Genomic DNA, 14,471 nt, shown 5'->3' on the forward strand with positions numbered 1-14,471 from the left:
AATAATGAAGCCTTATTTTTATGATTTGTGTCGTTGTGTCACATTGAACACCTAACACAATAGGTTACCTAATATGGTTAATAAGATATATATATATATATATATATATATATATATATATATATATATATATATATATATATATATATATATATATATATATATAAAGATATATATTTATATATTTTTTAATTGCAAAATTGTCCACAAATTTCTGGGAATTACCACAAATAAAAACATCATGTAAACATCAATAAAACATCATGAAAAACCTGATCAGGGAGCCTGATCAGTAGTTTATGTTGGTTACAACATAATAGATTATAATTGCAAAGTGTGGGCGATAAACCTTTAAACTTCCTGAAATAAATAAATGTGAAAAGAAATTTGTTAGCTGTTTCACAAGGAAGAACTGGCTCTGGGAACCAGGTACATATGAAATCCCACGATACAGACATAACCTACAAAATCACAGCTGAATAGTGCAGTTCAAAAGCAGCGACCATTAACCCGAACAATACACTCAACTGTAAAGAGCAAGACCTTCCATGCTATGAAAAAAAGTGGAATATGTGTCAATATTAATAATTCAGAAATGAACAGTTTTGTCCAGAAGCTCATACGTTATTCATATGAGGAGGTAAAAAGGTGAGCAATAAAGTCAAACTACAACACTCCACTAAAGGCCTTGTTGTGTGTGATCCAATAAGGAACGCAAGAGGTCTGCGAAGACAGGGATGTGCTGCTGCTAATTGAAAATCACCAGATGAAGGTTAAAATGAGTGAGGGGCAATAAATACAATGCACAGAAGGGACTAGCAGTCGACACGTTTGACTTGAACCAGCTATTAACCAAATCTCACCATAGCAACATGCTAAAAACAATTAACCGTCATAGTTTAATGCAAACCCGACAAAAGCTCAGAAATGTGTTAATGGGTCATCTTTTGTTTAGATGATTTGTGCAAATACAAATATATTACGATCAGCATTTATAGAGTCAACATCTGTCAGTGGAATGCATTGCTTAAATTGAAGTGCAATCCAAATAACAGTGTGTGTGTTGTGTGTGTTGATGACTCTGTTGGCAGATGTGTTGCTGTAGGTCAGAAACCTTCATGTTTATAAACCTCTCTCTTCCTTTTTTCTCAAATATTCTAAAGCAGCTTTCACCTCAATAATGTAATTATAAGCAAACAAAGCCTGTACACTCAAACGGTATTAATCCAATCAAATGTAATTTGACGATCGGAGCTAAACTCATTCTGCATCCTGGCAGAAAACACGGTCATTTTTCTCTAGATGCACAAATCAATTAATCAAATTAATCCGAATTTTTCGTCGTGCTTTCCACCGAAAATATGCAATCCTTCAAATAAGACGATGGTGCTTCTTCATTTATGCAAATTAGATAACAAGGCTTACGTTCTGAGAATTAAAATGTTTAATTCAAGCAAAATCCCCATCTAATTTTCTAGTTTTAATCGTAGATGTATGCATTGCTCAAGAAAATAACTCTTTTGAAATCAACATGAATTATCTGAACACAAGCTTCTCATGCGAATGATTCTGCAATGTGTTTCTGAAAACAAGACAAAGATATGGATTAAAATAATAATTTTCTATAGTGCTCACCACTAGCTTACCAATACCAATCTACATTTTAAGAGTTTTTAAGGACCAATAAGAGGTTTTGAATAATGACATTATTTGCATAACAATAAACAGACGGTTATATGAACATCAGGGGTCCGTTCTTCGTACCTCGCTTAAATGATCTAAGATTATTTGGCAGATCCTGGATCTTTTAATCTTGATAACTGATCTCTCGCTAATTTGGTTCTTCAAACAAGTTCGCGAATCAGATTAGAATGTCTGGATGAACTGATCTGAGATCGCTGCGTGTGTTATGAAGGACAGATCTATCGATCCTCGAAATCATGATCAGCAATGCAACGATTGGCTGACGGCACAGCAGCGTAATGACATCATCTGATTAATATTCAATTATCCATGTGAGCAAAATTACATCAAATTAGCAGTAAACGGCTTGTTAAATATGACACGCAAGAACTTTCCACATTTGTTGTGAGCTGCAGGCTTTACACTTTTATTTGTCAAGACAAGAGTATTCATCATGTATTTCAATGCATATCAGTGTATTTAGTTCTACATTTAGAAAAGATTTTCTTTATTATTGTAGCCGTTTTTTAATCGGTGTAAAGAATAACAGGTTGTTTACAAAAGCATTTTCATATTGGTAAAGGCGTCTGCAACTTTTGTGAAGCTTCAAATCACTATTAACTATCAAAACATGTTCATGACTGCTGACATGTATTATTGCTTTAAAAAAAGTCACATATTGTGCATTTCTATTACACACAATTTGTACTAAAGCGATCTAAAAAGTTCATATCAATAAGTTTTCTCTTTGCACCAGATGGCAGTCTTTGTACTTTCATTTCGAGAGTGCAGATTGTATAGTCTACGTTTTATTAATATGTATAACTTTATTTATTTTATTAATGACTATAACTTTATATATATAGTTAAAAAATATTTACCATTTTCCCAAGTGTATATAACTACTACTGTAACAAAATATCAGAATTCGGAACAAACTTTCTGTATTATCTTTGCTTGAACTGAGCCGATCTAATCCTGTTTATATGAATTGAACCTGCTCCCGATCAGGTTTGACCTAGCAGAACTGTTGCTATGACAACAACTCTCGGATCAGCTTTGAAGAACGAAACGATCCTGGATCGTGTCAAATCGTCAATATCCAAATCCAGCTAACTGAGTAATCCACGTACGAAGAACGGACCCCTGTTCAAAAAACTGTGACGCCGGTGCTAAACTGGGGCTCAGAGTGACTGTAGCTCACTACCGCGAGAACCGTCCAGTCAAAAGTAGGCTAAGTGTCCTTGGTACACTTGTACAAGTAGTAACAGAACCTGAAATATGCGGAATTGTGTTGAATAGACTCATAACTAAGCCCACACGGAATCTGCGCGCGCAGATTCCGCAGATTTTCCGCATAATAATTTTTTAGCCCATAATAAATTCTGTTTATTTACTTGAGTAAATGTGTAAATCGGAATTTATTCAGTTTTTATTCAGTAATTTATTACTTTTTATTTAATATATTAAGGTGCAAGTTATGATACTCCGCTGGATACTGCCAAAATAATTCCGCAGAAATCTGCAGATTTTTACCAAAATTCTCAGCAGAAATAGCAAAAAACGTCTGCAGATTCCGTCTGGCCCTACTCATAACTGAAGCGCCGTCTCGGCCGCATGGCGGTTACAGCTGTACTCAAACCGGCGCACGACAAGATGGATATAATCTGAGAGAAGAACTAATTTTTAGGAGGTTGAAAACAAGGACAACTTTAAAAAGTTTGTGTATGTCTGTCTGTGGTGTGAAATTATGGAACAGTCTAGATCAGACTCTTAAACAAATGTCAGGATATTAATCCATTAAAAAAGTTGTATAAATATGTATTATTAAAGAAATATATTGATGAAGGTCATTGAAAAAGGATAAAATGAGAAAGGTATGATGAAACTTTAATCAATGGCTTTTTGCATCACTATATATGTTTTGTTTTTTGTTTTTTTGTTGGGGAGGGGGGGGGGTCTATGTTACAAAATGTAAAGGTACAAATGGAATCAAACATATAATATGTCAAAAATTCCAAAAGAATCAAATATGTCTCATGTAAAAAGAAGAGTTAAGTAGAAGAATAAGTTTAAGTAATAGACGAATGATGTATGTGGTAGGGCGAAGCAGTGGCGCAGAAGGTGCTGTCGCCTCACAGCAAGAAGGTCGCTGATTCGATCCTTGGCTCAGTTGGCGTTTCTGTGTGGAGTTTGCATGTTCTCCCTGCATTCGTGTGGGTTTCCTCCGGGTGCTCTGGTTTCTCCCACAGTCCAGAGACATGCGGTACAGGTAAATTGAGTAGGCTTAATTGTCCATAGTGTATGAGTGTGTGTGATTGAGTGTTTGTGGATGTTTCCCAGAGATGGGTTGCAGCTGGAAGGGCATTTGCTGCGTAAAAATGTGCTGGATAAGTTGGTGGTTCATTCCACTGTGGTGACCCCAGATTATTAAAGGAACTAAGCTGACAAGAAAATGAATGTATGTGGTAACAGGGTGGGAAAATAATAAGCTTGCGCTTCATCCCACTCTATTTTCGACCATTTTGAAATGTATTTTTTGTTAATGCATGATATTTCTGTTTAAAAATAAATAAATTAAATCAAATTAACTAGGTGAAAACGCGAGGCGCAGCAGGCGATTAAAATGTGAGGCGTGCAGAGCGCATAAGCAGCACGCAAAACACTCACGGCCGTTAGTAAACCATTAAAAAATGGCGCCTCTCTAAGTAAAAAGTGTGTGTGGTGTAATCAGCCCCTAAAGCTTCCTATACAAAATATTCATTTAAATGAGAGTTTTGTGAAGGGTGTTCTTCTATATGTTGAGCACTGCACCTTGGTTTAGACCAGGGTTTTTCAAAGTCTAAGACAGTGGGCCTCCCTTTTGACACAATTTATCCATTGGCGCCCCCCTCCTCCCAAACACGCACGCATGGACACGCACACACACACACACACACACACACACACATATATATATATATATACAGTATATATAAAGACACAGACAGATGTCAGATTGTTAACTCACTTTTATCATCATTTGCATGAAAGAGCAATTATTTACAGAGTAATAACAAGTATTTAAATATAACGTTTTTAAAACTAGGATGATGCTTCAATATGAATAGAACAGATCCAAGAACTGTCCATTCCAGTCAAAACAGTCGAAGTTTAGCGGGTCTCATGCTGTCATTAGCCAAAATATCTTGACAAACCACACATAAAGGTCGTGGTTCATCAGCTGGTCCTGTCCACGTAAATCCTAAACTTAAATACTGATCATCATATCGTCGTCTTTTGGGTTTAAGCCCTGAACTTGAAGGCTTTGAATCGGGGGGTCTCAGAAACCGACCCATTGTATTAGCAGGCATATACCTGTATTGGCGGTCTTGCCAAACAGAAGCAAATTCACAGCAATGGCCTTCTGGGTAAAAAAGGTTTTCTTATATTTGACGTATTATTTTTTTTAGCTTTGTTTAAATAAAACGTTTAAATATAATAAAAAATACATATAATAATTAAACTAAATTATATTTTTTATTATATAATATTTTTTCCCGCGCCTCCCCTGACATGCTCTGGCGCCCCCCAGGGGAGGCGCGCCTCACACTTTGAAAACCCTTGGTTTAGACTTTTTTAATTCAATTATTCTCCTTCAGCTTAGTCCCTTTAGTCATCAGGGGTCGCCACAGTGGAATGAACTGCCAACTATTCCAGCATATTTTACACAGCGGATGCCCTTCCAGCTGCAACCCAGTACTAGGAAACATCCATACACACTCACACACACATTCTTACACTACGGCCAATTTAGCTCACTCAATTCCCCTAAAGCGCATGTCTTTAGACTGTGGGGGAAACCGGAGCACCTTAAGGAAACCCACAACAACACGGGGAGAACATGCAAACACAGAAATGCCAGCTGACCCAGCCGAGACTTGAACCAGTGACCTTCTTGCTGTGAGGCTACAATGCTAACCACTGAGCCACCGTGTCGCCCTTATACATTTTAACTGAATGTTTTTAAGCTATAAAAACGTTAACTTCTGATCAATACCAACTTTAATACAGCCATTTTCCAGTAAAAAACTGAAGTGAGTCATTGTCCTGAAAATTCATTGTCTTCAAAAAGCCTAAATGGGTTGGAATATTGAATTGGTTGCGTAAAAATGAGCAGATCTACCACAAATACTGCCTATTTGACACAACCACTGCACTCAATACGAGGCGATTGATGAAAACGCACAGCCAAATGTCACAACGATTCACTACCGTTTTACTCTCAGTTTCTTTTAATTAAATAAAGTATTGAGTTGGTGAAACTCCAGCATGTGGTTTTGCAGACAATGATGAAGACTTTAAACCTAATGGCATTTGTCAAGCTAATTTGTGATGTCCACTCGGACAAAAAAAAAAAAAGTTGAGTCCAACAAATGCTGAGAACAGAGGTTTCTAACTTCCTTTTCCAATTAATTCATTAGCTCTTCGGTGATTAATGGCTAAAATCACTGTCTCTTTATTAAGCTATTACAGAGCTCAATCAATCAATCTACAGAGAAAAAAAAACAGACGAGACCATTAAATCTGATTAGAGAAACTGCAGTATTTACATCACACCCCCAAACAGGTAATCAACATCCAATTTATGGCGCTAATCAAATTTCAGTGCCTATGATGTAAAGTCCATTATTGGAAATATGTTTTTGGAACATTCACAACTGATGTTGATTCAGAGACATGTTGTTGTTATTATTATTACCATTATTATTTGGACAGCTAATGACCAATCAGTGTTTCTGGCAACCCGTCCACTCCCTAATTGGCCAGACGTATGTGTCACCACCTGCAAAATGAACACATCTCGCTATTTCAGCTACACCATAAAATCTATTGCACAGCCATGCAATTATTTCCGAATGCCTCTGTGCACAAAGCGAGGACTATAAAGGAACGGTTTACTGACTCTGGTGTGGGGGAACTGACGGATGCACTAGTGCTGACTGAAATGATGCAAATCCAGCCATGTGATTAAAAAAAGTGAAGAGTAGAAGCTGGTTTTGAATTTAAATGATCATCAAGTCCACGTATAGTATATTATATTCCAAAAAATTTTATTTAAATGGGTCATTTTATGTTTTTTTTAAATAAAATGTAACACAAATACCCAGCTGAATGTGTTGGTTAAGGTTTTGTCATTGGATTACATGCTAATGAGCTACTTCTGACTTTCAAAAAGTGGGCGGAGCATTTACAGTCCCTGGTAATTAATGCAACATTAAACAACAAATCTGCATTGGGCTAGTTTGCACTAAAGACTATAGAAGTTGCAAGACATGTCACTCGTATAGTTTTGAATGAGGAAAATTGTAAAGCCGCCTTTCCACCGGACACGACTTTTGGACATGATAATCAGAATACGGGGCAAAGCAGTGGCGCAGTAGGTAGTGCTGTCGCCCTACAGCAAGAAGGTCGCTGAGTCGTTGGTTCGAGCCTCGGCTCAGTTGGCGTTCCAGTGTGGAGTTTGCATGTTCTCCCTGTGTTTGTGTGCGGTTTCCCCCACAGTCCAGAGACATGCGGTACAGGTGAATTGGGTAGGCTAAATTGTCCATAGTGTATGAATGTGTGAGTGGATGTTTCCCAGAGATGGGTTGCGGCTGGAAGGGCATCCACTGCGTAACAACTTGCTGGATAAGTTGGCGGTTCACTCCGCTGTGGTGACCCTGGATTAATAAAGGGACTGAGCCGACAAGAAAATGAATGAATGAATGAATGTCGGAAAACGCCCCCTTGTGGCAGTCGCATAGAATTTTCAGTTCTGACGTGCACCATGGAGGAGTAAAGGAGTGCAAAAGCAATTTTCTGTGGTTGAATGAATGAATGAATACTAGAAACTCAGACTGCTAAAAATATTGCAGGGAATGTGGAGACAACATAAATCATAAAATTGTATTACTTTATTACTTACATTTATAAATAGAAATGAATTTTTTAATATAGACTTTTTCTGATTCAAAAAAATAACCAAATAAACTCCTATTTCTCATCTCGCGTGCACGGAACTGCTTGAACAACACTGGAATACATCACAGGAGTTCAAATATTTCAACGGATCCGCAACTCAATTCGCAACCCAAGCTCATTCTGAAAACGTAGTCCCGCGGACGTTTCTGGAGACAGCGGAATACGTCCCGGGAGGTACGTATGGCTGCATTTATTTTTTTCAAGCGAACTCTAGGTGGCGGTGTGACGCTGTTCCCTTTCGCGCTTGCCGGCCGACCGCTTACCTCCGTGTGGAGGGCTTTCCCGCTGCAACCCGTTTGTCCACTCAGCTCATCGTGTACGTCGGCAGGCTCGAGATGCAGAGAGGAGTTGACCACGACGATCAGTTTCGACTCCGGGGAAGAGCGGTTCCAGAAATCAGGTAAGACAAAAACAGAATCCCAAAAATTAAGTGAACGAGTTTCATAACAGGGTGAGAATGTGGTGAAATCCGAAAACGTGGTAAAAAAAAAAAATCAGGGCTTTTCTTTTTTTGAACGGCTTTTGTAAATTGGTGGTCGGGTTTAGGGAAGTGAGCGGGCGGGTGGGTCAATCGGTAAAATTGGTTGGGTTTAGGGAAGGAGGAGGGCGGGTCAGCCGATTGGCCAGTCGCGCAGTCAATCATCCGGTCAGTCGGACAGCGGCCTCTAGTGGGTTCACGCAAGAACAGAGAGGCGTTTGAGATGCAAAAAATCGCCTCTCGCGGATTTACAAAAACAAAAACTGCAGCCGTACGTACCTCCCGGGACGTATTCCGCGGCCTCAGAATGAGCCTGGGTTGTCAATTCGGATACGAATTTTCCGCATACAGAACTCCACACTGCTCCCGGACTACTCTCCATTGGAAATGAATGACTTCTGGTCTGTCGCTTGTCGTTCGTCGTGTGTTTTATCTGCTCTAAGAAATGCCCAAAGTTTTTAATCAAGAGTCATATTTCAATATGAACTCATATATGAACATATCTCAACAAATCATTTTTACAGCTCTATATTGTTGGGTGTGCCAAAAAAAGTGTTTCCCCCCCTCTGTATTTTTGTCTTGTCCATTACAGAAATCGAAACGTTCTTAAATCAAGACACATTTACTTGAGATCCAAACTGACGTAAGATTTACATCATTTTCTCTGAAATATTGATCAAAATGAAGTACGTTTTTGCTTAGGGCAAGAACAAATATCTGCCAATGGGGCCAGAGAAACATCCATTCAAGAGGGAAAGCAAGATTACTTTTCAACCCTATTGGCAAACCTTTCTGGGTGCTTATTTCAAAAGAATTCCTTTCTTAAAGGGAAAGTTCACCCAAAGAAGTAAAACTCTTTTCTCAGTCGGTTAAACACAAAATAAGACATTTTAAAGAAAGCTCAAAACCTGTATCCATTGACATCCACAGTATTTTTGGCCAGAGGAGAAACAGTCGTGCCCAATTAAGCCTGGTTTCTCTCAACGTTTTTGTTCCTTCACTTTCGTCAATTGGTAAGGTTTGTTCCTCCATTGTCGCCACTGGCTTGCACAGACTGAGACTTGTAGAGCTGTGCATGGATGGAATTGCTCTTCAGTGTTTGAAATTTTAGCAGTGAATATTAAACCACACTGAACTGAACTAAACTGAACTTCAACTCTGAAAACTGGACGGACACTGTTTCAGTTTACTAGAACATCTATGTTAAGCTGCTTTGACACAATCTACACTGTTAAAGCACTATAGAAACAAAGATGAATTGAATATGACTACAACTATGTAAGTCAATGGTTACAGATTTCCAGCATTCTTCAAAATATCTTCTCTTGTGTTCAACAGAATAAAGAAACTCTTAAATGATTTAGAAACACTCGAGGGAGAGTAACTAGTTGGTAGATTTTACTTTTTGGGTGAGCTATTGCGTTAAATAAATGCACCTTGATATAGGAATTTCCAATAATTGTATTTTAAAACGAAACTAAATTGCATATTTTAAAGTGTGTTTACATCTCGTTCTCTAAAATATTTATCAAAATAAAGTAGATTTTTGCTTAGGACAAGAACAAATGTCTGCCAATGGGGCCAGAGAAACATTCATTCAAGAGGGAAAGCAAGATTACTTTATTGGCAAACCTTTTTGGATGCTTATTTCCAAAAAATAGATATCTTAAAGGGATAGTTCACCCAATAAAGAATTATTTACTCACGTTTTAATCGTTTACAACCTATATGAACTTCTTTTTTTCTGTTAAACATAAAATAAGACATTTCAAAGAAAGCTGAAACCTGTAACCATTGACTTCCATAGTACTTTTGGCCCAAGGAGAAACGGTCGTGCCCATCTGAGCCTGGTTTCCCTCAATGTTTTTGTTCCTTCACTTTCGTCAATTGGTAAGGTTTGTTCCTCCATTGTCTCCACTGGCTTGCATGGTCTGGGACTTGTGGAGCTGTGCATCAATGGATTTGCTTTTCAGTGTTTGGACTTTCAGCACTGAAAATGACACTAAACTGAACTAAACTTCAACTCTGAAAACTGGACTGACACTGTTTCAGTTTACTAGAACATCTATGTTGAGCTGCTTTGACACAATCTACATTGTTAAAGTGCTGTAGAAAAAAATATGAATGAAATTGACTGACTACTATGTAAGTCAATGGTTAAAGGTTTCCAGCATTCTTCAAAATATCTTCTTTTGTGTTCAACAGAATAAAGAAACTCTTTAATGATTTAGAAACACTCGAGGGAGAGTAACTAGTTGGTAGATTTTCATTTTTGGGTGAGCTACCGCGTTAAATAAATGCACCTTGATATAAGAATTAAAATAATTGTATTATAAAACAAAACAAAATTGCATATTTTGAAGTGTGTTTACATCTCGTTCTCTGAAATATTGATCAAAATGAAGCAGATTTTTGCTTAGGACAAGAACAAATGTCTGCCAATGGGGCCAGAGAAACATCCATTCAAGAAGAAAAGCAAGATTACTTTATTGGCAAACCTTTTTGTATGCTTATTTCCAAAAAATAGATATCTTAAAGGGATAGTTCACCCAATAAAGAAAAACTCTGTCATTATTTACTCACCTTTTAATCGTTTACAACCTATATGAGTTTCTTTATTCTGTTAAACACAAAATAAGATATTTTAAACAAAGCTGACACCTGTAACCATTGACTTCCATAGTACTTCTGGCCCAAGGAGAAACGGTCGTGCCCATCTGATCCTGGTTTCCCTCAATGTTTTTGTTCCTTCACTTCTATCAATTGGTAAGGTTTGTTCCTCCATTGTCGCCACTAGCTTGCATGGTCTGGGACTTGTGGAGCTTTGCATGGATGGATTTGCTCTTCAGTGTTTGGACTTTCAGCACTGAAAATGACACTAAACTGAACTAAACTTCAACTCTGAAAACTGGACTGACACAGTTTCAGTTTACTAGAACATCTACGTTAAGCTGCTTTGACCCAATCTACATTGTAAAAGTGCTGTATAGAAATAAACATGAATTAGATTGACTTCAATGTAAGCGGTTCCAGGTTTCCAGCATTTATCAAAATATCTTCTTTTGTGTTAAACAGACTAAAGAAACTCTTAAATGATTGGAAACACTCGAGGGAGAGTAACTAGCTTGTAGATTTTCATTTTTCGGTGTACTATCGCTTTAAATAAATGCGCCTTGATATAGGAATTTCCAATAATTGTATTAATAAACAAGACAAAACGACACATTCTGAAGTGTGTTAACTCATCTAAATGTTTTAGTTCCAAAAGCGCAGCTTCTTATACACAATCCAAACTGTACGTGAAACTGCTCCTCGCTGAACGCGCCATGTGAGCAGCGTGCAGTTATTTTCCCAGGCAGTTATTAGTTTAGTTCATGTATTATGTAGCTGCTCCGAATTATTGCGCTTGACAGCGTGTTGTGCAATGCCTCAAAGACGGGCAGCTCATTAGCCGCTCTCTCTGCCGCCCCGAGGAAGAGCCCGTTCTCATGTGTGGTCGTCGGTGAGCTTGAGATGCAAAAGACATGGATTATTGATCTGATGCAGACGCAGCTCTCTGACCCCCATACCTCACATGCAGACACTCCACTGACAACCTCAGCCCTCCTGATACATATTTAAGATAGAGAGAAAGAGGGATGAGAGAGAGAGAGAGACACAGAGGGAGAGAGAGAGCCCCACCCACTAACACAATTACAATCGGCTGCTCATCTCACATTCAGTCATTACTCCACAAACCCTCTCCATGCACAGATCAGTGTGCACATACGCTTCCAAAACCCACATATGCATGCGTTTCCAATCCTAAACATGCATGCATTTTAAAATCTTCACATGCACACCATTAAAAAAATACGCTTGATGTCAGATTACATCAGCTGCCTTGCAATGCATGCATTAAAACAAGCGCTCTCCCTCTCGGTGCAAGCTCCATCCGAGAGATGCAACACATCAGTGCTTGGGGAATTAGAAAGCTCTCTCGATGTTAATCCGACGAGCGCTTCAATCATCACTGAGCCTGGAGAACATGCCACCAGATGTTGATCAGCGAGAGAAAGCATCGGACGGTCGCCCCCATCCACCCGCTTTCCCAGAACAAGGCACAAAGTCTACATGACAGCGAGGGTTTGAAAGTGATGCATGCATGCACGATGCATCAGATGCGACTCAGGGTTCAGAATGCAACAGCTTAACTTAGTAGTTTGCACGTACCCTCTCTGACCAGCGCGCAGAACACAACCACTAGCATCCACCGAACTCTAACACGTCCTGCTGTGGAGCGCGGAGCATCCTCCAATGACGATGGGGAAAGCGTTCATCCTTCGCTCTCTGTGATCCATTCCTCCTCGTCTCCTGCTGCATTAGCTGCGCTCGGCTCAACCTTGGGATCAAGTGTTCCTCGGCGGGCGCATGCTGTTGCAAATCACGGTAAAAATCCCCCCAGACGGAAGTGTCAGCGCTCCGCCGGGCAGCAGACGCCGTGTCTGGGATGGTGAAAGCCCTCTGTCTGGATGCACGGGACGCGCGCGCGTGTGTCTGTGCGTGTGATTGTGTGCTGAGAGAGAGTACGAGAAGCCCTTGGAGGAGTGCAGCCCTGAGCCTCTCTCTCGCTCACACAGAAAGAGACGCACAAAGCTGCTGCTGCGATTCACAGACCTGAACACGTGATGAGAGAGAGAAAGAGAGAGAGAGAGAGGGGAGGATGGGAAAGGATGAGACACACAGCAGGAAGGCGAGATGAATGTATGTGTGTGTGTGCATGTGCATGTTTCTTTTTTATTTATTATTTTTGCATTTATGGTTTCATTTATTAAATTTGTTACTACAATTTACTGTGTTTACTATGTTTTTTTAAATATGAGTTTTTTTTTGTAAATCCTTTGGAAATACATTTGTAAATAATGCAATTATTGAACTGAATCAAATTGAGTGAGCGAGAAGGAAAGAGAAAGGGGATAGGATGGGAAAAGGATGAGAGACACAGAAGGTGGGAAGAATATACCGTATGTGTGTGTGTGTGTGTGTGTGTGTGTGTGTGTGTGTGTGTGTGTGTGTGTGCATTTTCCTTTTTTACAAATATATATATATATATATATATATATATATATATATATATATATATATATATATATATATATATATATATATATATATATATAACCATTTACACTGTAAATAATGCAGGGTTCCATACACTTCATTCATGTTGTCCCAACACAAATTAAGTTAACTTAACCCTTTTAACAAATTTATGTGGACTGAACATAAAATATACACATTAAATAAAAATTAAATATATATATTATGTTCTTTTTTTATTGTAAACTTTATAAATGCTTTGGCAATACATTTGTAAATAAAGCAGTTATTGAATTTAATTGAACTGTACTGAATTCATTTAAATTTAAATTAACTGAATTGAAATTAAATTGAGAGAGAGAGAGAGAGAGAGAGATACACACACATACATTGTTGAAGTCGAGTTTTTCGTTTTTCTTTTTTAAATGTTTCCCAAACTATGTTTAACAGAGCAAGGAATTTTTCACACACACACACACACACACACACACACACACACACACACACACACACACACACACATATATATATATATAAGGAATAGTTCACCTTATTAACCTAGTTAAGCCTTTAAATGTCACTTTAAGCTGTATAGAAGTGTCTTGAAAAATATATAGTCTAATATTATTTACTGTCATCATGGCAAAGATAAAATTAATCAGTAATTATTGATGAGTTATTACAACTATTATGATTAGAAATGTTTTGAAAAAAAATCTGCTCTCCATTAAACAGAAATTGGGGTAAAAAATAATAAGGGGGGCTAAAAGTAAAGTAAGCTTTATACATGCTTTGTCAATACATTTGTAAATAAAGCAATAAAGCAATTATTGACCCAACTGAATTGAATTGAATCAGATTTGGTTGGATTTGATTGGTTCGGACTAAACTGAATTGAATAGAATTGAACTGAACTGGATTTAATTGCATTAGATTCGACTGGATAGAATTGAATTGAATTGAAATTAATTTAATTTAATGTAACTGAATTGAGTTGAATTGAACTGAACTGAATTGAACTGGATTGGATTAGTTATGATTGAATTTAATTAAATTGAATTGAATTGAATTGAATGAAATTAAATTGAATTGAATTGAATTGAATTGAATTGAATTGAATTGAATTGAATTGAACTGAACTGAATTAAATCAAATTGGGTGAGAGAGAGAGTGGGATGGGAAAGGATGAGACACAGCAGGAAGGCGGGATGCATATGCATGTATATGT

General features: G+C 38.0%; 1 protein-coding gene across 4 annotated transcripts in view; it reads right to left on the reverse strand.

Moving 5' to 3' along the window:
* Positions 1-12,788, reverse strand: part of unc13c (unc-13 homolog C (C. elegans)) — a 321,746-nt gene extending 308,958 nt beyond the window's left edge. For all 4 annotated transcript variants that reach the window (XM_073930154.1, XM_073930152.1, XM_073930153.1 and 1 more), the window contains exon 1: positions 12,377-12,788. The gene's annotated coding sequence lies outside the window, so the exon portion shown is untranslated. The remainder of the gene's footprint in view (positions 1-12,376) is intronic.
* Between the last annotated feature and the right edge of the window lie 1,683 nt (positions 12,789-14,471).

Source organism: Danio rerio, chromosome 18 (assembly GCF_049306965.1).
Source record: "Danio rerio strain Tuebingen ecotype United States chromosome 18, GRCz12tu, whole genome shotgun sequence".
NCBI classification, from domain to species: domain Eukaryota; kingdom Metazoa; phylum Chordata; class Actinopteri; order Cypriniformes; family Danionidae; genus Danio; species Danio rerio.